General features: G+C 43.2%; 1 pseudogene; it reads left to right on the forward strand.

Annotated features, from left to right (window-relative positions):
* Positions 1–1,552: 1,552 nt before the first annotated feature.
* The window catches only part of LOC137537228 (uncharacterized), a 118,644-nt pseudogene continuing 96,014 nt past the window's right edge, over positions 1,553–24,182 (forward strand).

The raw sequence follows: 24,182 nt of genomic DNA on the forward strand, positions 1-24,182 counted from the left end.
CACAGCTGTGGAGGAGGTCTCTGCAGCAAGCTGAGGTTCTCTCCTACAAGTGTCTGCATAACCCATTCCTGTGTGACAGCTTACTAGAGAGAAAAGGGCTTCCTGCATCCCTTTAGATGTGTATGCATGCCACTAAAGGGCCTCTTCTGTGTACCAGTATATAGATCTGCATGTCTAAAGGGATACAGGGAAGCCTCTTTAAATGTCTTCTGCAGTTGTATTTTTTTTTTCTTTCTCATAATCCACCCGGAAGTGCATCTGATCAAATGAGGTGAGTAGCAGGACCAGGTGGCTCTTCCTATTGGCTTTCTCCCTAGTCTGTCAGTTTTACCACATGCTGATTTCTAGTTATTGACAGGTCCAGCGAGATCTTAAAAATACCCAACAATTTTTTTGTTTTACCGAATGCTCTAATCTTAATGAATTGACATTTTTTTGAGATATTCACCGTACAAGCCGGTAATTTACCTCACTAGTCTGTAATATTTACTCTTCAATGTGGTAACACTTAGTTAATTGAGCCCATAGTATTCAGTCAGTGTGTGTGTTTCCTGCAGATGGATCCAGTAACAGAAACCCACCAGAGAGATGTACAGGTCCTCTTTATTCCTGGGGTTGTGTACAGGAAGATCCCACCACCCCCCGCCATTATCAGGTAGGTGGAACTGAGTGTCATTAGAGACCCCAAACTATGTGACATTGTTTCTTGTTGTCTCTGCTGTTATCTGTGTTCACATTATAAAGTGCTTCTTATTTTGTGTGATTAGGGTGGAGAACTGATACATGTAAGTGCTGTGGTTAAAGCGGAAGGAGAAGAGATGTGTTTGAGGAGTGATCAGCAGTCTATGGAAGAGGGTGACATGATGGGGAAAATTAAAGAGAAAGAAGAAGAGGCGTATGTGAGGAGTGATCAGCAGTCTATGGAGGAGGGGGACATGATGGGGACAATTAAAGAGGAAGAAGAGACGTATGTGAGGAGTGATCAGCAGTCTATGGAGGAGGGGGACATGATGGGGACAATTAAAGAGGAAGAAGAGACGTATGTGAGGAGTGATCAGCAGTCTATGGAAGAGGGTGACATGATGGGGAAAATTAAAGAGAAAGAAGAAGAGGCGTATGTGAGGAGTGATCAGCAGTCTATGGAGGAGGGGGACATGATGGGGACAATTAAAGAGGAAGAAGAGTCGTATGTGAGGAGTGATCAGCAGTCTGTGGAGGAGGGTGACGTGATGAGGACAAGTAAAGAGGAAGAAGAAGAGGCGTATGTGAGGAGTGATCAGCGGTCTGTGGAGGAGGGTGACATGATGAGGACAAGTAAAGAGGAAGAAGAAGAGGCATATGTGAGGAGTGATCAGCGGTCTGTGGAGGAGGGTGACATGATGAGGACAAGTAAAGAGGAAGAAGAAGAGGCGTATGTGAGGAGTGATCAGCGGTCTGTGGAGGAGGGTGACATGATGAGGACAAGTAAAGAGGAAGAAGAAGAGGCATATGTGAGGAGTGATCAGCAGTCTATGGAGGAGGGGGACATGATGGGGACAATTAAAGAGGAAGAAGAGACGTATGTGAGGAGTGATCAGCAGTCTATGGAGGAGGGTGACATGATGAGGACAAATAAAGAGGAAGAAGAAGAGTCGTATGTGAGGAGTGATCAGCAGTCTATGGAGGAGGGTGACATGATGAGGATAAAGAAAGAGGAAGAAGAAGAGACGTATGTGAGGAGTGATCAGCAGTCTATGGAGGAGGGTGACATGATGAGGATAAAGAAAGAGGAAGAAGAAGAGACGTATGTGAGGAGTGATCAGCAGTCTATGGAGGAGGGAGACGTGATGAGAGCATCTAAGGAGGAAGACATTATTGCTGAGATGGGAATTGGTGAGTGATAAACATTAGTAATGCAATAGCCTTATTACACTGACTAACAGATATGTCCCTGCTGGGCACAGTACAGATCATCTTCCTCTCAGTATGTGGGGTAATATTACCACAGTTTCATGAATCTACCCCTTTGATACAATGTAAAGCAGTCAGTGTACAGCTTGTATAACGGTGTAAATTTGCTGTCTCACCAACATAACTCAACACACAGCCATTAATGTCTAATCCGCTGGCAACAAAAGTGAGGACACCCCTAAGTGACAAATGTCAAAATTCTACTCAATTAGACATTTCAGGGCCCAATCCAATTCACCTTTTTCCTAAGTTTTCTCCTTGGTGATATTTTCATATCTTATCAATAAATGGCCTTTTAAGCCACCCGCAAGCAACAAACAAAATCTTACTAAGATTATAAATGTGAAAGTTTGGATGTTTGTTACTCGATCACACAAAACTGGCTGATCGGATTTGAATGAAATTTGTCCCACACATAGTACATCACCTGGAATAACATATAGGATACTTTTTATCCCCATAACCAAAAAGTGGGCGGAGACAAATACAAATTTCACTGGGAAAATGTAAACTGCAGCCATTCTTACACTGTTAATGGCAGGCTTCCCAAACTTTGCACAGTTGGTCACTGGCTGACTGGGATATATATTCAGAAAAGTGGGTGGAGCCTACAAAAGCCAGTCAAAATTCACCTGTCTATTTTTAAGGGGAATATTTAATTGCTGCCTTTCCTGCACTGGTAATGGCACAAGCCTCAATCCTGGTCCAGTTGGTCATTGGGTGACTGGGCTTCAAATTCAGAAAAGGGGTGGAGCCACAAACAGCCAATCATATTTATTTCATTTCAATGCAAATTGTTGATGCCAAAGACTGCAAAGCTCACAAACTAGGTCATTGATAGAGATGTCGGCGAATGGTTCCCGAACCATTGCCGGCAAACATCTCACCATGTACTACTTCCGGGTCACTCTGACCCGGAGTAGTATGCCTGCGCTGGCCCGGCGGTGCACGTCCTAGATCGCGCTCCTGTTCCCGGGCACTTTCTGCGCATGTGCGTGACGTCATGAGTGACGTCACGCTCATGTGCAGAGAGTGCCCGGCAACAGGCGCGCGATCAAAGACGCGCATCGCCTGGCCAGCGCAGGCATACTACTCCGGGTCAGAGCGACCTGGAAGTAGTACAGTCCCCACAGAAATTCGCCTGCGAACGGTTCGGGCCATCTCTAGTCAGTGAGTTATTGTGTGTTAGGGTCAGAAAAAGTGGGCGCAGTCAACACCAGCCAAATACATACCTGGGCAACACCGGGCCATCAGCTAGTTAAAAATTTTACTGTACTTTTTCATTTGCAGAGTGTTGAGAAGTTATTTTAAACAGAACATGCAAATGATGTTCTAGTAGAGAACTTAGAAGAGGAAGGGAATTGGTTCAGGCCCTTTCCCTCCCTGAGGTCATGTGGCTGGTTAGTGTTACAAGGTCTCAGGTGTGAATGGGGAGCAGGTGTGGTACATTTTGGTGTTATCGCTCTCACACTCCCTCATACTGGTCACTGGAAGCTCAGCATGGCTCCTCATGGCAGAGAACTCTCTGAGGAGCTTAAAGAATTGTTGTTCCACATAAAGATGGCCTAGGCTATAAAAAGATTGCCAACACTCTTACACTGAGCTGCAGCACTGTGGCCAAGACCATACAGAGTTTTAATAGGACAGGTTCCACTCCGAATAGGCCTCACCATGGGCGACCAAAGAAGCTGAGTAAACGTGCTCAGCATCATACACAGAGAGAGAGAGAGAGAGAGTCACCAAGCTATATATAGATACATATACACACACAGAAATTCAGACACACACAGAGACACAAACACACACACAGACCGAGCCGCACAGTCACAGCCTCTACCACCCTTGCTGTCCTACCCAGCCTTGCTGAAATTGTCCTGGCAGCAGGGGGTGGGGCTACATCTTTCCTGTGTGGGCTCCTCCCCTTCCTACCTACTACATGTGAGAATAACTATAAAGCTGAAAACTTAAGCACTGGAGTGATAAGACAGCACTCTCACTGTGAAAGCTTATCACTACACGTTAATAAGGCAAGCTTCTTTAGTGAATTAACACTTAAAATACAGATCAAAGTGTGGTGAGGTTTTCATTTGTTTTTTTATTTCAGTATTTATATAGCGCTGACATATTACGCAGCGCTGTACAGAGTATACCAGAATGATCTTAATGAGTTGTGGCCATTGGGGTTGATTCACTAGCTATAGCGCTGTTAGCTATTAGGGGAAGCCGGGGTTAGGAAGGTTTAGAAGTTATTTAAAAAGTAACCTTTATTTTAATTTAAAAGAAACAGAGTTTGGCCATTAGAGGATGGGCAACAGCGACATTCAGGGAGAACTGGGGAGGAGATTGTGTCTCAGTTCAGCAGAATAGGTGCCGTATCTATTCCTGACTCTCTCCTCTCTCACTTCAATTCTACAGTTACTAATTACATGCTATAAAACACAATGGGGTAGATTCACTAACTATAGTGCTGCCAAATAACGCAACTAAACTACTGTTACGAGTGCTAATAGAGCAGCGCTACTTATTTCCTCTGTGCACGCCACTTCACATGACTTAGTATTTCCTCTGTGCACGCTACGCAGCGGCTGCTTTAATGATGTATCACAGGAGCAATACATCAATACCATGTGGAAAATCAAGGCAGCGGCCGTTGCTAAGTAACGCACGCTACGCTGCCACTAGCGTGTGTAGCGTGCACAGAGGAAATATTAAGCTAACTGTTAAACCTCCCTAACCCCAGCTTCCCCTAATCAGGCAGTCCTTGTTGTATATGTGGACGAGGTCAGCCAGATTCTCTGCTCTGCATGGCCTGACCTATATTCATCATGGAATATTATGTTAGTGGCTTGTATAATTAGCTGCTGCAGCAGGACTTGTAATTCCATTAGGAATAGCGGCCGTGTTGTTTGGCCTCGCTCTCCCTGACCTCCCCACACTGTAATCTTGGATTGCAGGTTACTATTACAGTAAGCACTTTCTCCAACTAGAGCAGATATAGCCCCGCCCCCTTGTCATAGCCTCCGAAGAAGCGCTTGTGTGTGAAACTGCCATCAGGCTCCCAGCAACCAGCACCCACCATTATCCACCCCCGCACCGGTACGTGTTTAGTCTCTTCTTATGGACTGTGAGGTGATGATGTAACACACAGCCTACTTGTCTGCACATTGCCAAATAAAGGAAGTTGTACAGCAGTGCCGACCATCCTCTTTCCTCTAATCCCTAATGATAATTGCTCCTCCCCTCAGAATTCTCTAACAGGAAGTGATGATGTTTCTCTATTTGCAGGGTGGAGTCCCAGCATCAGGAACCTCTCAGAGACTCGTCTCTCTGTATCCACAGACTGTACAACGGATGATGATGTCACTGGACAAGACTTTTCTCCACCTATTCCTCCAGACTCCCCTCACCTGTCTAACCCTGAGGGGCCTCATACCCAGCACAGCTCTCCCCCTGCTGGAGGGTCTCATTCCTGTTCCACGTGTAGGAAATGTTTTGATCGTAAATCAAATCTTGTCATACATGAGAGAACTCACACTGGTGAGAAGCCCTATTCATGTGCTGAGTGTGGGAAATGTTTTGTGAGTAAATCAAGTCTTGTCAGTCATGAGAGATCTCACACTGGTGAGAAGCCCTATACATGTGCTGAGTGTGGGAAATGTTTTGCACAGAGAACAAATCTTGCCAGACATGAGCTATCTCATACTGGAGAGAAGCCCTATTCTTGTGCTGAGTGTGGGAAATGGTTTAGATATAAATCAGACCTTGTCACACATGAGAGATCTCACACTGGTGAGAAGCCCTATTCATGTGCTGAGTGTGGGAAATGCTTTGGTCATAAAGCAAGTCTTATCACACATGAGAGATTTCATATTGGTGAGAAACCCCATTCATGTCCTAAGTGTGGGAAATGTTTTGTTATGAAATCACATCTTGTCACACATGAGAGATCTCATACTGGTGAGAAGCCCTATTCATGTGCTGAGTGTGGGAAATGTTTTGCTGATAAATCATATCTTGTTGCACATGAGAAATCTCACACTGGTGTGAAGCCTTATTCATGTGCTGAGTGTGGGAAACGTTTTGCTGATAAATCACATCTTGCCAGACATGAGAGATCTCACACTGGTGTGAAGCCTTATTCATGTGCTGAGTGTGGGAAATGTTTTGCTGATAATTCATATCTTGTTACACATGAGATATCTCACACTGGTGAGAAGCCCTTTTCATGTGCTGAGTGTGGGGAACGTTTTGGGAGAAAATCACAGCTTGTCACACATAAGAGATCTCACACTGGTGAGGAGCCCTATTCATGTGCTGAGTGTGGGAAATGTTTTGCTGATAAATCATATCTTGTCCAACATGAGAGATCTCACACTGGTGAGAAGCCCTATTCATGTGCTGAGTGTGGGGAACGTTTTGGGAGAAAATCACATCTTGTCAGACATGAGAGATCTCATACTGGTGAGAAGCCCTATTCATGTGCTGAGTGTGGGAAATGTTTTGCTCAAAAATCAAGTCTTTTCATACATGAGAGATCTCATACTGGTGAGAAGCCATATTCATGTGCTGAGTGTGGGAAATGTTTTACTCACAAACCAAGTCTTGTCAAACATAAGAGATCTCACACTGGTGAGAAGCCCTATTCATGTGCTTATTGTGGGAAATGTTTTGCTGATAAATCATATCTTGTCAGACATGAGAAATCTCACACTGGTGTGAAGCCTTATTCATGTGCTGAGTGTGGGAAACGTTTTGCTGATAATTCATATCTTGTCACACATGAGAGATCTCACACTGGTGAGAAGCCCTTTTCATGTGCTGAGTGTGGGGAACGTTTTGGGAGAAAATCACAGCTTGTCACACATAAGAGATCTCACACTGGTGAGAAGCCCTTTTCATGTGCTGAGTGTGGGGAACGTTTTGGGAGAAAATCACAGCTTGTCACACATAAGAGATCTCACACTGGTGAGAAGCCCTATTCATGTGCTGAGTGTGGGGAACGTTTTGGGAGAAAATCACATCTTGTCAGACATGAGAGATCTCATACTGGTGAGAAGCCCTATTCATGTGCTGAGTGTGGGAAATGTTTTGCTCAAAAATCACATCTTGTCAGACATGAGAGATCTCATACTGGTGAGAAGCCATATTCATGTGCTGAGTGTGGGAAATGTTTTACTAACAAACCAAGTCTTGTCAAACATAAGAGATCTCACACTGGTGAGAAGCCCTAGTCATGTGCTGAGTGTGGGAAATGTTTTTGTCGTAAGTCACAGCTTATCAGACACTTGTGCTGAGTGTGGAAAATGTATTGGCTACAAATATTCTGATGCACGCTGTTTTGTTTTTTCTTCTTTTTTTTTTACCATATTTACATAGAATGCTGAAGATTTTTTTCATGCTACTCAGTGCATTGGTTTATAAAGTGTTAAAGTCCCTGAACTGAAGTGACATGATGAGATAAATATGGGTACATATAGTACTGAGCCTAGTTAAATCTTGCTTTGTGTTCACTTTTTTATTTTCCAATGTAAGGATTAATAAACCAGGTGCTTTATCTATACAAGTGAGGCAGGATTTGCAGTCATATGCAGCCATTGCTCTCCTGAAGAGTAAATAAAAGCCAAAACACTTTTACCTGGCTGAACAAACACTCCTGATAACACGAGTGCTGAAATTATCATTATTTGATTTTGCTGGGAGCTGAACAAACCAGATTTTAACCTCCCTGACAGTGCATTTCTCTCTGGAATTATGAGTCAAAAGCAGTACATCTTTTTTCAAGTATGTTAGGCCTCCAATTCTTAAGTCATAACTCACCAAAATATGCCAGAATGAAAACCTTGTAGACATTCTGCATATAGCTAAAAGACTAGGACACAAATTTGTTGAATTAACTAAATTGATGAATAAACGTAAAAAATTGTGAAACTGTACAAATAGGGCAGGCAGAGAGTAGTCATAATCCAGGCAGGGGTCAGTGCAGGCAGTTGTGTGTGTGTATGTATATATATATATATATGTGTGTGCGTGCGTGCATGCGTCCATCCATCCATCCATCCATATGCAAAAGTTAAAAGTTTGGGCAACCTTGTTAATCATCATGATTTTTCTGTATAAATCGTTGGTTGTTACGATAAAAAATGTCAGTTAAATATATCATATAGGAGACACATATAGTTATATTTGAGAAGTGAAATGAAATTTATTGGATTTACAGAAAGTGTGCAATAAAGTGTGCAATAATTGTTTAAACAAAATTAGGCAGGTGCATAAATTTAGACACCACAAAAAATAAATGAAATCAATATTTAGTAGATCCTCCTTTTGCGGAAATTACAGCCTCTAAACGCTTCCTGTATGTTCCAATGAGAGTCTCTTTACAAAGCATCTCTAGTTCATTCAGGTTTGATGGTTTCCGAGCATGGACAGCTCTCTTTAACTCACACCACAGATTTTCAATTATATTCAAGTCTGGGGACTGAGATGGCCATTCCGGAACGTTGTACTTGTTCCTCTGCATGAATTCCTTAGTGGATTTTGAGCAGTGTTTAGGGTCATTGTCTTGTCTCCAGAATCTGCTGATACTGAGTGGAAGCCATGCGTCCCTCAACTTTGACAAGATTCCCAGTCCCTGCATTGGCCAAACAGCCCTACAGCATGATGGAACCACCACCATATTTTAATGTCGGTAGCAGGTGTTTTTCTTGGAATGCTGTGTTCTTTTTCCTCCATGCATAACACCCCTTATTATGCCCAAATAACTCAATTTTACTTTCTTCAGTCCACAGTACCTTGTTCCAAAATGAAGCTGGCTTGTTCAAATGTGTTTCAGCATACCTCAAGCGGCTCTGTTTGCGCTGTGGGCGGAGAAAAGTTTTCCTCTGCATCACTCTTGCATACAGCATCTCATTGTGTAAAGTGCGCCGAATGGTTGAATGATGCACAGTGATTCCAACAGTCAGACATTATACGATACAATTATATAAACTATAATCGTATGTATAAAATCAAAAGCCAAGACCTCCTACAAAAATAATGGGAGGAGTCTTACTATATTAAATGCCCAACTTTAAGTTCTTATAGCGAGTTTCTCAAGCCACTGGTACAAAGAGTGAAAAGTCAGGACAGCTCTTTTTTTAAAATAATTAATTTATTAAATATCCAAGTTGTCAGAATAATTTTAAATCAAATCTTAAGAATCAAACAATAACCATCAGATATTAATAACCAGAAAATACGTCTCGGTATAAGCTGACTATACACTTCAGAGCAAAATTGACCACAGATATTAACCAATAAAATCAAACAATCACACCAGGCTGTGTAACCACAAGATGGCAGACATTTAATCTTTATTATTATTTGCAAGGCTTGATTGTAATGCACAATCTAACAAAGGAAAAATATGGAAGCAGACCTAGCTGGTCTGAAAACCTCAATATATAAAACAAGTTTAAAATTTACTCAGCTATAAACACGTATTTTATAAAAAAAAAATCTAATTTTAAAACAAAGGAAAAATATTTAAAGTTATGACCTGATCTGTAAATGAAACTTTTATATCAAACAATCTTTATCTCCCTATTAAGTTATAAGCTTGGAGAGAAAAAAAACATACATTAATAAAAAATATAGAGAAAAATGAACCCAAATCAAACACGGATATTCCTAGTTGCAATTCCAGGAAGGTCACATGTTCAGAGTATTCTATACTAGGTATAGGATCACTAAAATCCAAGCCCCTAATTTAGTTGGCTTTGATATGATTAAAATGTATAATTACCAACAAGATGGAATAAGGAATCTTTCCAGGCCTGCACTGCTAGCCCGATCTGGGAGTGGCCTCAAGGCTTGTAGGGCGTGAGAGTCTGGGACCCCTTCTTTCTGTTCAGAGGATGAGAGTGTGTGTGTGTTCAGAGGAGAGTGTGTGTAGAGTGTCTCATGCACCCTTAATTTATACCCCTCTAACTAACTTATAACTCAGCCCCCAAGTTAAATGGACCCAATCAAGAACTGAAAGGTGTGACTAAAGGGGACAATTAACTAGCTAATTTGAATATCAATTAACCAAGATAATGTTGATACCACCATTTTTTCTATTTCTAGATGTGTAGTTTTCCAGCAGGGGGCACTGTCATCCTGGGTTCTGAGAATATACAAAGACATTTGAACTATGAACTCTTCCTAATCTAAAGAGCATGTTATTTGTTTGACAATTCATTAGGTTCATTTCTTTAGTAAATAAAAATGGGCGTTATCAAATACAAGCAGATGAAGCTGGCTATCTCACAATCCTCAGGAATTTAGCTTGAATTTCCAAAGGTTTGGTCAACTCAGTAAATTATGGTTCTTGGGTGTCTGGCCTAGGAGATAAACATTCAAATGAAAACATACATGCAAGCTCTGTAGGAAACCGTATAAGGATCTGCTACATTCGGTATTAAGTATATATATTTTTAATACTATGCGTTTAACTATATAAAATAATATGATCTAATGCTTATTACATTACTATATATGACATGCTATATATAATGACACACATATATGGAGTATGTATATGTATATATATATAATATATATATACCCTAATAATAAGATTATAAGAAATCCCATATCAGAATCTTTACCTTCTAACTCCAAGCCGTGACTATACGGGCTGCTGCCCCTTGGACTGTAAATAAAGACCCTTTGGCTGACTAATGCTGGGCATACATGGAGCGATCTGGCGGCTCGATTAGCCGCCGGATAGATTCCCGCTCGTCCCCGTGGGCGCTTCCTTATCTTACGCTCGATTTCCCGCTATTGTCCGCTTGCGGGGATCGAGCGGGGAATCGATCCTCACGGTGATCGGACCTGTTGGAAATTCTCAATCGAGCCATCAGCGGCTCGATTGATGAGAGACGTTTGACCCGTGTATGCCCAGTATAAGGTTTGGTCGAAGCTTACAAACTGCTCCAAGGTTGAACAAATATTCAGAATCATTTGTCAGTGAATATTCTGTCAGCAGTCTGAACTCAGAGGAAAATAAACTCTTTGCCTTTCTTTTTCAGTAAGAATTACATTTGATATAAAACAGTATAAATAAATGTAATTCTTGTAATCCATATGATATATCAAACATGCATGCATATAGAAGACAAATCAGGATACACTTGCTAATATCTATAATAACCCATGCAATCCTATAAGGTTATTTTTTTAAAGGATATTTTTTATGTTTTTATTCAATCAACAAATCTTTATTAATTTTCGATAACTGAAAACCTGACACAACTGCAGCAAGATGATGTTGTAGGTCTTTGGTGCTGATCTGTGGGTTGACTCTGAATGTTTTCACCATTAGTCGTTTCTGTCTATCCGAGATTTTTCTTAGTCTGCCACTTCGAGCCTTAACTTGAACTGAGCCTTTGGTCTTCCATTTCCTCAATATGTTCCTAATTGTGGAAACAGACAGCTGAAATCTCTGAGACAGCTTTCTGTACCCTTCCCCTAAACCATTATGGTGAACAATCTTTGTCTTCAGGTCGTTTGAAAGTTGTTTTGAGACCCCCATGTTGCTACTCTGAAGAGAAATTTACAATTGACCCCCTTAAATACTCTTTCTCATAATTTGATTCACCTGTGTATGTAGGTCAGGGGTAACTGATCTTACCAAGCCAATTTGAGTTCCAGTAATTAGTTCTAAAGGTTTTAGAATCAATAAAATGACAACAGTGCCCAAATTTATGCACCTGCCTAATTTCATTTAAACAATTATTGCGCACTTTCTGTAAGTCCAATAAACTTAATTTTACTTCTCAAATATCACTGTGTGTGTCTCCTATATGATGTATTTAAATGACATTTTTATCATAACAACCAACGATTTATACAGGAAAATCATGACGATTAACAAAGTTGCCCAAACTTTCTTTGCGTTTTCTGGAGACTAATGTCCAAGAATCAGTGACAAAGCTAAAGCTGTGCTGGGGCTGGATCTTTCAACAAGACAACGACCCTAAACACTGCTCAAAATCCACTAAGGCATTCATGCAGAGGAACAAGTACAACGTTCTGCAATAGCCATTTCAGTCCCCAGACCTGAATATAATTGAGAATCTGTGGTGTGAGTTAGAGAGAGCTGTCCATGCTCCAAAGCCATCAAACCTGAATGAACTAGAGATGTTTTGTAAAGAGTAATGGTCCAAAATACCTTCAAGCAGAATCCAGACTCTCATTGGAACCTACAGGAAGTGTTTGGAGACTGTAATTTCTGCAAAAGGAGAATCTACTAAATATTGATTTCATTTATTTTTTGTGGTGCCCAAATTTATGCACCTGCCTAATTTTGTTTAAACAATTACTGCACACTTTCTGTAAATCCAATAACCTTAATTTCACTTCTCAAATATCACTGTGTGTGTCTCCTATATGATATATTTAACTGACTTTTTTTTTATTGTAACAACCAACGAATCATACAGGAAAATCATGACGATTAACTTTTGCATTCCACTGTGTGTGTGTATGTACAACGGTTGGGATTACCGCCAGGGGGGTTAAATCACTCTGATTTCTCTGCTGTGCATAATTCAAAGTCAGGATACAACCCCTTAAAGTGAAAATAAGAATGTGAGTCTCCAGGAAAGTTCTGTATAACATTGTTATTTACCTGCTGTGAGCTGCAGATATTTGAAGCTCCCATTCCTCTAGACTGAACGGAGGAAAGGAGGTTTCCCTCTCTCTGTGTCTCTGTTTTACAGTCAACAGCCCAAGTTAATCAGGAACTGTCCACCGGCGAACAGTTTGGGCCATCTCTACCAAAGAGTGATTAGCGCTGTGGAAAAGATCATTGGATCATTCCTGCCACCTCTCAATCTCCACACAGCGAGAATGAGGTCTAGCGTGACCAAGATCTCGCATGACCCCTCCCACCCAGGCAACTGCTTCTTTGGCTCCTCCCATCGGGCCGCCGTTATAGGACCATCTCCTCTAGAGCAGACAGTCGTAGGAGCGCCTTCAGGCTGTCCTCCTGCTGAACTCTCTCCCTTCCCTGCTGAGCCCGCCCTCCTGCTGAATTCTCTCCCTCCCCTGCTGAGCCCGCCCTTCTGCTGAACTCTATCCTGCCCCTGCTGAGCCCGCCCTCCTGCTGAACTCTCCCCCCCCCCCCCCCCCCTGCTGAGCCAGCCTGTGGTAATCCTACCTCTCAGACAAGGGGGTTACATTAAGTTAAGTCTCTTTTGTCTTAATTTGTTTTAAATTAATTACTGTATTTCAACATGAATACTGAGTGTGGGGTATAGTACTGTGTTTTTTTTTTAGCTAGGCCTATTTTTGACATTGACTTTCAAGCAACCAGAAACTACACTTATCCAGCATTTGCCAATCCCCGTTGGTGCCGGATAATGGGGGTTTTACTGCACAAGAGTTCCCAGTGATGGTAGTTCAGTGCAGATAAGGACTTCTGCTGTTTTTACAGCTTGCTGCAGGGCTTCTCTGGCAGCCTTGGTGCAGCTGTTGTACCAGGCCGGCATGCAGTTGGTCAGACCGCTTTCTATAGGGCATCTGTAGAAATTAACCAGCAGCTTCTGTGGAAGGTTAGCGCTCCTTAGCTTTCTCATAAAGTAGATGCACTGTTGTGCTTTGCCAGTTACAGCTAAAGCATTGTCAGCCCAGGAGTGGGCTATTGCACTGGCCACAGGGTATCTGGGTGTCACTGCAGTACATTGAGGCTCGGGTCTCTTCTGCTTTACACCTCAGTGGTAGCAGAGACTATAAAATTCAGGGGACATCTATGTGGACACCATTACACTGCAACACACCTGCTGCATTGTGACATCACATAGGTGGTGCATTGCAGTGTGGCAAACCTCGGCTGTTATGCTACAAAGACACACTGTGACCAGAGCCTTACTGTATACTGTAAGCAGATCTATACATGTAATGGTATGTGTGCCACATTCTGCACACTCACTTGCTTCAATTCAGCAGACAATGCACAGAAATGCATGTATAGTTGTGGCTGTGCGAGGAAAGATCCCCCCTCCCTATCCAGAGCGGAGCAGTATGCATGGCAGACCTCTGTGTACCCCCCATGTGCGGAGTGATGTTGGCCCATCTTGTGTTGTTAGCCATGACATATATTGATGGCAATGGCAGACCTCTGTGTGTCCCCCTCCCCCGTGCATAATGTGCTGTACCAGATACTGACGTGATTGTGCCGCCCCTGAGTCTACCAGCCACTGCAATATATGTATTTAGGCTGAGCAGTAATGGCTGTGTGTCCCTGCTATGTGCACTGTGTCCCGTATTGTGTGCAGCTGATTACGGTAATGCCCATTAGATAAAGGCTTACCACCATGCTGCCGCCCACTAGAACAGAATGTAAGGCAGACAGATCCTCTGTGTCCCTGCACCCCGAGTGTCCCCAGCATAAGCAGAGTGCTGTGTGCTTCTTTTAATTAACATGAGCATTTCTCTCTGCAGCTTGACAGTTGCGCATCCTCTGCAGCTTGACAGTTGCGCATCCTCTGCAGCTTGACAGTTGCGCATCCTCTGCAGCTTGACAGTTGCGCATCCTCTGCAGCTTGACAGTTGCGCATCCTCTGCAGCTTGACAGTTGCGCATCCTCTGCAGCTTGACAGTTGCGCATCCTCTGCAGCTTGGCAGTTGCGCATCCTCTGCAGCTTGACAGTTGCGCATCCTCTGCAGCTTGTCAGTTGCGCATCCTCTGCAGCTTGTCAGTTGCGCATCCTCTGCAGCTTGTCAGTTGCGCATCCTCTGCAGCTTGTCAGTTGCGCATCCTCTGCAGCTTGTCAGTTGCGCATCCTCTGCAGCTTGTCAGTTGCGCATCCTCTGCAGCTTGTCAGTTGCGCATCCTCTGCAGCTTGTCAGTTGTGCATCCTCTGCAGCTTGTCAGTTGTGCATCCTCCGTAGCTTTTCAATCGCATATCCTCCGTAGCTTGTTAGTTGTGCATCCTCTGTAGCTTTTCAGTTGCGCATGCTCCGTAGCTTGTCAGTTGCGCATGCTCCGTAGCTTGTCAGTTGCGCATGCTCCGTAGCTTGTCAGTTGCGCATGCTCCGTAGCTTGTCAGTTGCACATGCTCCGTAGCTTGTCAGTTGCACATTATCTGTAGCTTGTCAGTTGCGCACCTTCCTTAGCTTGCCAGTTGCGTATCTTCTGTAGATTGTCAGTTGTGCATCCTCCGCAGCTTGCCAGTTGCGTATCTTCCGTAGATTGTCAGTTGCGCATGCTCCATAGCTTGTCAGTAGCACTCTCTCTTTGCTGTTGCTAGTTGAGGCAACCGGAAGCCCCAACTAACTGGCACGCCTGAGGGATAATGGGGACATAATAGGCCTCGATTCATCAACACTTAGCAAATTTGTTAACAACAGTTTGGTAAAATACCGAATTTGTTAACTTCATTTCAAGATTCATCAAAGTTATCTACAGCTGTTAGCGAACATTCGGTAACGATTCGGTAACGATTCGCTAAAACGGAATAAAGTGCAATTCATGAAAAAGAAAGTGGGCGTGGTTTAGCGTTACATTTAGGATTAGTTATCTCCTTCACTGCTCTGTCGTTATTCCTGTCAGATCACTGCTGACAGAGAAGATGGAGCCATTTGAAGTGGTTATGTATCAGCTGAGAGTGATTCAAAGGCGCAGAAAGGCAAGAATAAGGTCTGCAACCATATAAATTTGTGAGAATAGATTTATTTGCTATAACACGACATCTGCATTTCTCTTGAATCATCTTGTAAGAGAACACAGGCAGTGTCAGGGTTAACTAATTTGCTAGCTGCACTATAATTTTTTAGAAAAGGCTCCTATCAAATTGTGGGATTGTCCCAACCACTTTCAGAATCCTGGTCCAGGTGTAAAGCCCTATTCAGAATGTTGCTACGTAGTGCTCAAAGGACTGCCTTTTACCCACAATTCCATAGGAATCTTATGGCCTTGTGTTAAAGTACCGCTGTAAAATGGAAATATCGACACGTTACCGAATGTTTACCGAATTGTTATCGAATTCACACCGAATGAGGAAAAACCTTGATGAATACAACTAGAAATCGCTAAACTTCGAATTCGGTAATTTAACAAACTGGAAAAAGTTATCTCAAAGAGAATGATGAATCGAGGCCTTAGTTTTTAGGGTGTTTACAGCCTCTTAAATACTTACTGAGCCTCCAGCGACGCCTAGCAGTCTTCCTCTTGCTCCTAACTGCTTCCAGTGCACACAAGTCTGCATGTCACATGACCCGATGCCGGTCAGGTGACACGTTGGCTTCCATGCACAGGGGAAGCTGGAAAGCCACTAGGAGCCCGCTAGGAGCAAGAGGAAGGCTGCAAGACATAGCTGGAGGCTCAGGGAATATTTGTGGGAGGGGGTTGTTCTTTTTAGGCCGGTTGCTCAAGCAACGGACAAGCACATATATTTTTTTATTGGAGAAATAGAAAAATAGGTACAAAATGCATTTGTCACAATAAATAATATGAGGATATCTCTGCATATAAGATGACATTATACAGTCTATATTGACGGAACATTCCTTAATACTGTAGACAATGCATAAAGAGAGAGGTAAGGGAAAAGAGAACAAGACAATCCCATGCACAAGTAGACAATATCAGAATCAGAATCAATTTATTTTCGCCAAGTAAGTTTGCACCTACAAGGAATTTGTCTTGGCAGTTGCTTAACAAACACAAACAAAAACAATACAAGGACAGACAGTGTGAATATTACAAGTTAAGGACATTATAAGTATAGTGGCAGTAAGCAATGTGAGAATTGTTCATGTTTAGTTCTGTGCTGATTACTTTTAGTCCTAGCAGCTCTAACGTGGTTCAGCATTAAGTATGGCTACCGCTTGAGGAAAAAAACTGTTCCTGTGTCTAGAGGTTTTGGTAGCGATTGACCGGAATCTTACTCCTGAAGGCATGCGCTGGAAGATGGAGTGAGCTGGGTGAGAGGGGTCAGAGGCAATTTTGGTTGCTCTCTTTCTGCACCTGCTAGTGTAAAGATCCTGCAGGGAAGGTAAGCTACAGCCAATTATCCTTTCCGCTGATCGGATGATGCGCTGCAGCCTCCCCTTTTCTAATGCTGAGCAGGAGCTGAACCATACAGTCATGGATGATGTTATGGTGGATTCGATGATTGCAGTGTAGAACTGCACCATTAGATTTTGAGGTAGGCCAAACTTTTTCAGCTGCCGTAGATGGTACATTCTCTGTTGTGCTTTCATGTATCCCACTTCAGGTGATCCCCACTGGTGCCAGAAACTGGGGACTGTGCTGTGTGTGCATCTGCAGCAATTACCCCTAATAATCTGATCATTTATAATGTCACAATGTATGAAGTAAAATTAAAGGACAACTGTAACAAGGGATATGGAGGCTGCCATATTTATTTCCTTTTAAGCAATACCAGTTGCCTGGCTATTCTGCTGATCCTTTGCCTCTTTTAGCCATAGACCCTGAACAAGCATGCAGCAAATCAGGTGTTTCTGACATTATTGTCAGGCCTGATAAGATTAGCTGCATGCTTGTTTCTGGTGTTATTCAGACACTACTGCAGCCAGAGAGATCAGCAGGGCTGCCAGGCAACTGTTATTGTTTAAAAGGAAATAAATATGGCACCCTCATTCTTCTCATTACACTTGTCCTTTAATAACATCACCAACAATCTCCTAAAAAGCCATCATTTGTGAACTATTTATTATGAAAGGCCTAGCAGGCTAGCTTATTATTATTATCATTTAGCTGAGAGACTGACCACCTTCCACAGTGATCCTAACATCCAAGAGAGGTGATATGCATTTATTCTTTGTGACTGTATTGGCTATAAGCAAGGGCAGGGCTCTCTCACCCTTTTATGTCTAGGAATGTACCATATTTTTGGGACTATAAGACACACCTAGGTCTAGAGGGAAAAAAAACAGGGGGGGGGGGGGGGATACACACACACACACACACACACACACACACACACACACACACACACACACACACACACATACACACTACACACACACATACACACACACACATACACACACACACACACACACACACACACTATGTATTTATTTACATATTGAAGGGGTATCTTGTGGATTATGCCCACTTTGTACCTCTTGTCCCCCTTGTGTACTCCTCTATACCCATTGTGTCCCTCTGTGTGCTCCGTTTGTCCTCCTATGTCCTCCTCTGCATGGACACAGCACAGGGAGTCTCCGCCATTGCAGCGGGTTCGAGGTTGGTATTGGCAGCATTCACAAATCAGGAACTCTATGCATTCAGACTATAAGACGCATTGACTACTCCTCCCCCCCCCCCCCCCCCCCCCCCCCGTTTTGGGGGAGAAAAGGTGAGTCCAAAATATACAGTATTATACATTTTATTCATTATGTAACAATTGTCACTGTAATTACCAGGTCTGTATTTTGTATTGATTCTGTATTTTGTTACCAGTTCTGTATTTTATATATTGGTATTGTATACAATTTGTCTGTATTATTATGTACCCCATGTTTGTCTCTTACTTTGCTTAATAAATCAATATTAATAAACAAGACAGCAGTTTTTTAAAGTTGTTAGACAAACATAACACTAAACTGGAGGTGATATTTCACCATGATCAAGGAGCTCTATAAGAGGTGGAACACAAATACTATCAGGTGGGTTCCAGTCTGACCTGGTGGGAAAGGTTTCCATGTTCCAGGGATCCTCAGACTGGGCCTCTGCGGCTTACAACTTCTTTTCTGCACCCCCTGATGGTCATGATGGAGATTACACTCATATGCATCATTACACAGGTGAGTTTGTGTTTAAAACTACTCAAACAAAATCCACATGGTTAGAAGGTTAGTGGCCGATACACAGTCTTATAGGCCAATAGTTCTGGGATAAGCTATAGCATATTAAGGTTAGTTGTTTTCTCAAACTTCAGGCAGTAAATATGAAGAGGAGCTGGTTGTTTAAATGTGTTTTTTTTAGAAGACCCCTGTCACCGGTTCTCTGCTGTGTCAATAAAATCAAGTTTCCCTTTTCCATGAGAATGCAAGTGAGACGCATGTGACACAAATGGTACTGAACATTATATTCTAGAGAAACATAATTTTGATCATGCTAGTACATCATGCTTTGTGGACGTCCAGTGAGCTGTATCTTCTCTAATGTACAGACAGCCCGGCACCGTCCAACACTAGGAGTGTACACAAATCACAACATGAAAATCAACAAAAGTTTCCCACAATCCTGAAGAACTCCAATTATGGCCTGAAGTTCCTGGACCTGTGTAGTAGGTATGCTGTCCATCACATTCTCATAGAAGCCAATAGAAAGCTCCGGATGTGATTGTCAGCTCTCACACACCCACAGCCCACCTATAGTGGGATGTGCTTACTTAACACTTGTTATGCTGGAGAGTTTTCTGTATATAAGTTGTAGCTGTAATGTATAGGTAGGGGAGAATGGTATTCGCTTGACATAGCAGTTTAGAGCTGATGTACGTTCTGCTGCTTCTGTAACCAAGGCTGAGCAGTGCATTGTGACCTAGGCAATAAATCTCTAATGGCCTCAGAGTGTGTTTGGTCTGTGTATACAGCTGCAGCTGTGTGAAGGTCCAGCTGATACATGAGTAAGTGCAGTCTCCTCAGATGATCGCTGGTGCCGTGATTACCAAGGGCAACCGCCTAATCAGTTTTTATTATCTGCAGTATCCACCTCCCTCTGAAAACATACTACAAAGACTACAATGGGAACATGAGACAATGACTGACTATGATAGGGGTTGGATTGTTATTAGAGATGTCACAAAGATCAAATTTTTCTGCAAATGTTCGTGAACAGGGGAATCTGGCAAACAGCCATTGACTAAAATGGGCAGGTGAATTTTAAAACCTACGAAAACTATTTCTGACCACAAAAGTGATGGAGAAGTGGTTTCAAGGGGTCTAACACCTGGACTGTGGCATGCCGGAGGGGGATCCATGCCAAAAGTCCCACCAAAATTATGGAGTTGATGCAAAGTCGTGTTTTAATCCCTAAAGGGCAGAAATCACATTGTGCACAGCTCTGGGTGTCAGTGGGCTGTGGAGTGTCTCACACAGAGAAATGCAATAGTGCCATCAGAATACAGTGAGATAATAATGCACTGGAGTGGTTCTATGTGCAATGACAACTGAGGCAACAATAGCAGTTTGGTGCACACAGCTCTGGGTGTCAGTGGGCTGTGGGGTGTCGCACACAAAAAAACACATTAGACCGATGTGCTAGCCTTCAACAGGGGGAGCTTTCACAGCAAGTGAGGAACAAGAACACAGGCCTGGCTAATGCTTTCCCTACCTATCTGCAGCAAGTCTGACCCTGCTCTCACTAAAAGTCAGCAGCCAGCAGAGAATGAATCCAATATGGCCACCACAACTGCTTTTTGATAGGGGGATGGGAGGTCCAGGAGGGGGTGCTAGCTGATTGGCTGCCATGTGTCTGCTGACTGTGAGGTAAGGGGTCAAAGTTTAGTTCATTGAGGATATATAGGGGGCGTTGCAGAACGACAAATGTTTGCTGTTTGCCACGAATGAGAACAGCGGACGTTCGCAGAATACTGTTCGCCGGTGAACAGTTCGGGCTATTTCTCATTGTTATCTCCTCTGAGGACTGAGGGATAGTTGGTGATGTGACTATATACATATGTAAATAAATAAATATATTATGTACTGCAGAAGATGTCAGCACTGTGTAAATAGAGATGTCGCGAACCTCCGATTTTCGGTTCGCGAACCTCCGCGGAAAGTTCGATTCGCGAAAAAGTTCGCGAACCGCAACAGACTTCAATGGGGATGCGAACTTCAAAATTTACAAAAATTTCTACTGGCTAAAAAAATGATAGAAAACATGTTTCAAGGGTTCTAATACCTGGAGCTCCCTCCACCCCTTCTACCCATTCCCTCCTACCGGAGGGAGGAGGGTCTCATCTGCCAGGGAATTCCATTATTTCAAAAGCCAGCTTACATACCGTGGCTGGGGATTGAACCCAGGTCTCAGTGTATGGTAGGTAACTAACATATCCATTATACCACCAACACTTCTAGCTGAAGCTAGCCTAGCATGTACAATTTATGCTCAATCCTAAAGAAAAATTAGACAACACAAATAACATTTATATCGTGCTTTTCTCCTGGCAGACTCAAAGCACCAGAGCTGCAGCCACTAGGGCACACTCTATAGGCAATAGCAGTGTTAGGAAGACTTGCCGAAGGTCTCCTACTGAATAGGTGCTGGCTTACTGAACAGCCAGAGCCGAGATTCGAACCCTGGTCTCCTGTGTCAGAGGCAGAGCCCTTAACCATTACACCATCCAGCCACTGCTTAAGGATATGTAGCCAGGCATGGCCTTGTCTTTTGTGTTCAACAGTTGTCAAGAGAAAAATTAGACAAGACAAGACAAATAACATTTATATCACACTTTTCTCCTGGCAGACTCAAAGCACCAGAGCTGCAGCCACTAGGGCACGCTCTATAGGCAGTAGCAGTGTTAGGAAGACTTGCCTAAGGTCTCCTACTGAATAGGTGCTACTCAACAGACAGAGTTGAGATTCAAACCCTGGTCTCCTGTGTCAGAGGCAGAGCCCTTAACCATTACACCATCAGCCACTGCTTAAGGATATGTAGCACCACCCAGCCACTGTTTAAGGATATGTAGCATGGCCTTGCCTTTCGTGTTCAACAGTTGTCCAAAGAGAACCCCAGATAGCCAGGTAAATTCATCTCTCTCTCTCTCTCTCTCTCTCTCTCTCTCTCTCTCTCTCTCTCTCTAGTAGGGATGGTCACCGCTTTCCGCGGAATTGTATTTTTGCACATTAATGGATTGAGCATAAATGGTACATGCTAGGCTGGCTTCAGCATGTAGTGTTGGTGGTGGCAAGGCCATGCCTGGCTACATATCCTTAAGCAGGGGCTGGATGGTGCAATGGTTAAGGGCTCTGCCTCTGACACAGGAGACCAGGGTTCAAATCTCAGCTCTGTCTGCTCAGTAAGCCAGCACCTATTCAGTAGGAGACCTTAGGCAAGTCTTCCTGCTACTGCCTATAGAGTGTGCCCTAGTGGCTGCAGCTCTGGCGCTTTGAGTCCGCCAGGAGAAAAGCGTGATATAAATGTTGTTTGTCTTGTCTTGTCTAATTTTTTCTTGACAACTGTTGAACACAAAAGGCAAGGCCATGCCTGCCTACATATCCTTAAGCAGTGGCTGGATGGTGTAATGGTTAAGGGCTCTGCCTCTGACACAGGAGACCAGGGTTCGAATCTCGGCTCTGTCTGCTCAGTAAGCCAGCACCTATTCAGTAGGAGACCTTAGGCAAGCCTTCCTGCTACTGCCTATAGAGTGTGCCCTAGTGGCTGCAGCTCTGGCGCTTTGAGTCCGCCAGGAGAAAAGCGTGATATAAATGTTGTTTGTCTTGTCTTGTCTAATTTTTTCTTGACAACTGTTGAACACAAAAGGCAAGGCCATGCCTGCCTACATATCCTTAAGCAGTGGCTGGATGGTGTAATGGTTAAGGGCTCTGCCTCTGACACAGGAGACCAGGGTTCGAATCTCGGCTCTGTCTGCTCAGTAAGTCAGCACCTATTCAGTAGGAGACCTTAGGCAAGTCTTGTGCCCTAGTGGCTGCAGCTCTGGCGCTTTGAGTCTGCCAGGAGAAAAGCATGATATAAATGTTATTTGTGTTGTCTAAAGTTTAAGTGAAACTTTAAGTTTTTTCAGGCATGTTTGTCTGAAGAAGAAACAGTTTTGAAAGCTTGCAAAGAAATCTTGTACAGTTAGTCATTAAAGGTATCACCTAAACAACTTTTGTTGTAATGTCTTCGGATTCTCTCCATGACTAATACCGGACCTCACGCAACTAGCCCTGCCCTTGTGAGCTTACAATCTGAAGGGAAGGGGGGGGGGGGGCAAGAGGAGGGGTAGTATGCAACAAATATTTAGAGGCAGTGTGTTTTAGGATACCTAGTAGGAGTGCAATTTGGTCTTAGGACAAAGGGAAGTGGCCTAAGGTAGCGCATATGCTTGTCGGAACAAATGTGTTTTTAGAGAGCGTTTAAAGGTATCAAAGGTTGGCGAGTGACGGATGTATTGTGGGAGGGCATTCCAGAGAGGGGTGAAGCGCGTGCAAAATCTTGCAAGCGTGAATGTGAGGAGGTGATTCTAGAGGAGGACAACAGAAGATTGTGTGCAGATCTGAGATTGTGATTGGGTTTGTATCTGGAAATTAGTGAGGATATGTATCGGGGAGAGAGATTGTGGAGAGCTTTGTAGATTAGGGTTTGGAGTTTGAACTGGATCCTCTGGTTAATTGGCAGCCAGTGAAGAGCTTGACAAAGAGGGTCAGCAGAGAAAGATCGAGAAGAAAGATGAATGAGACGAGCAGCTGAGTTCAGTGCCGACTGGAGCGGGGCCAGTCTGTTAGAAGGTAGTCCACAAAGTAGTATGTTGCAGTAGTCCAGACGAGAAATTATAAGAGAATGTATTAACTTTTAGTTGTGTCTTGCGTGAGAAAAGGACGGATGCAAGATTTGTTTTCGAGTTGGAGATGGCAGAAGCTGGTTATGGAGTGAACATGAGGAATAAAAGAGAGAGATGAGTTGAATATTACCCCCAAGCACCGAGCTTTGGGAACTGAAGTTATGGGAGTGTTATTAACATTTATTGTTACTTCGGGCAGGGAGGTGTACAGAGACGGTGGAATAATTATCTGTTCTGTTTTACTCCTATTAAGTTTTAGGAAGCGAGAGGACATGAAGGAGGATATAGCAGACAAGCAGTCAGGAACATGTTTGAGGAGGTAGTTAAGGTCTGAGGCCGAGAGGTACAGTTGTGTATCGTCTGCATACAGGTGGTATTGAAACCCGAATGAGTTGATTAAGTCACCAAGACCATGCATGTAGATGGAAAAGAGGAGGGGACCATGGACAGAGCCTTGAGGAACCCCGACAGACAAAGCATGAGGAGAGATCTGATCTGAGTAGGAGACTGTGAAGGACCTTCCAGAGACGTAGGAAGATAACCATGTGAGAGCAAGGCCCTTTATTCCTACATTTGAAAGTATTTGTATTTGAAATATCTCAAATACCTTCTGTTTTAAGTAGGCAAATTTCTGTTTTGCTTAACATTGAGTCCATGTTCCTTCTTTTTAGGCTCTTTACACACTCTTCTGGGGTTCTGGTTCTTCAGGAGCTTTACAGGCAATCT

Source organism: Hyperolius riggenbachi, chromosome 10 (genome assembly GCF_040937935.1).
Source record: "Hyperolius riggenbachi isolate aHypRig1 chromosome 10, aHypRig1.pri, whole genome shotgun sequence".
NCBI lineage: Eukaryota > Metazoa > Chordata > Amphibia > Anura > Hyperoliidae > Hyperolius > Hyperolius riggenbachi.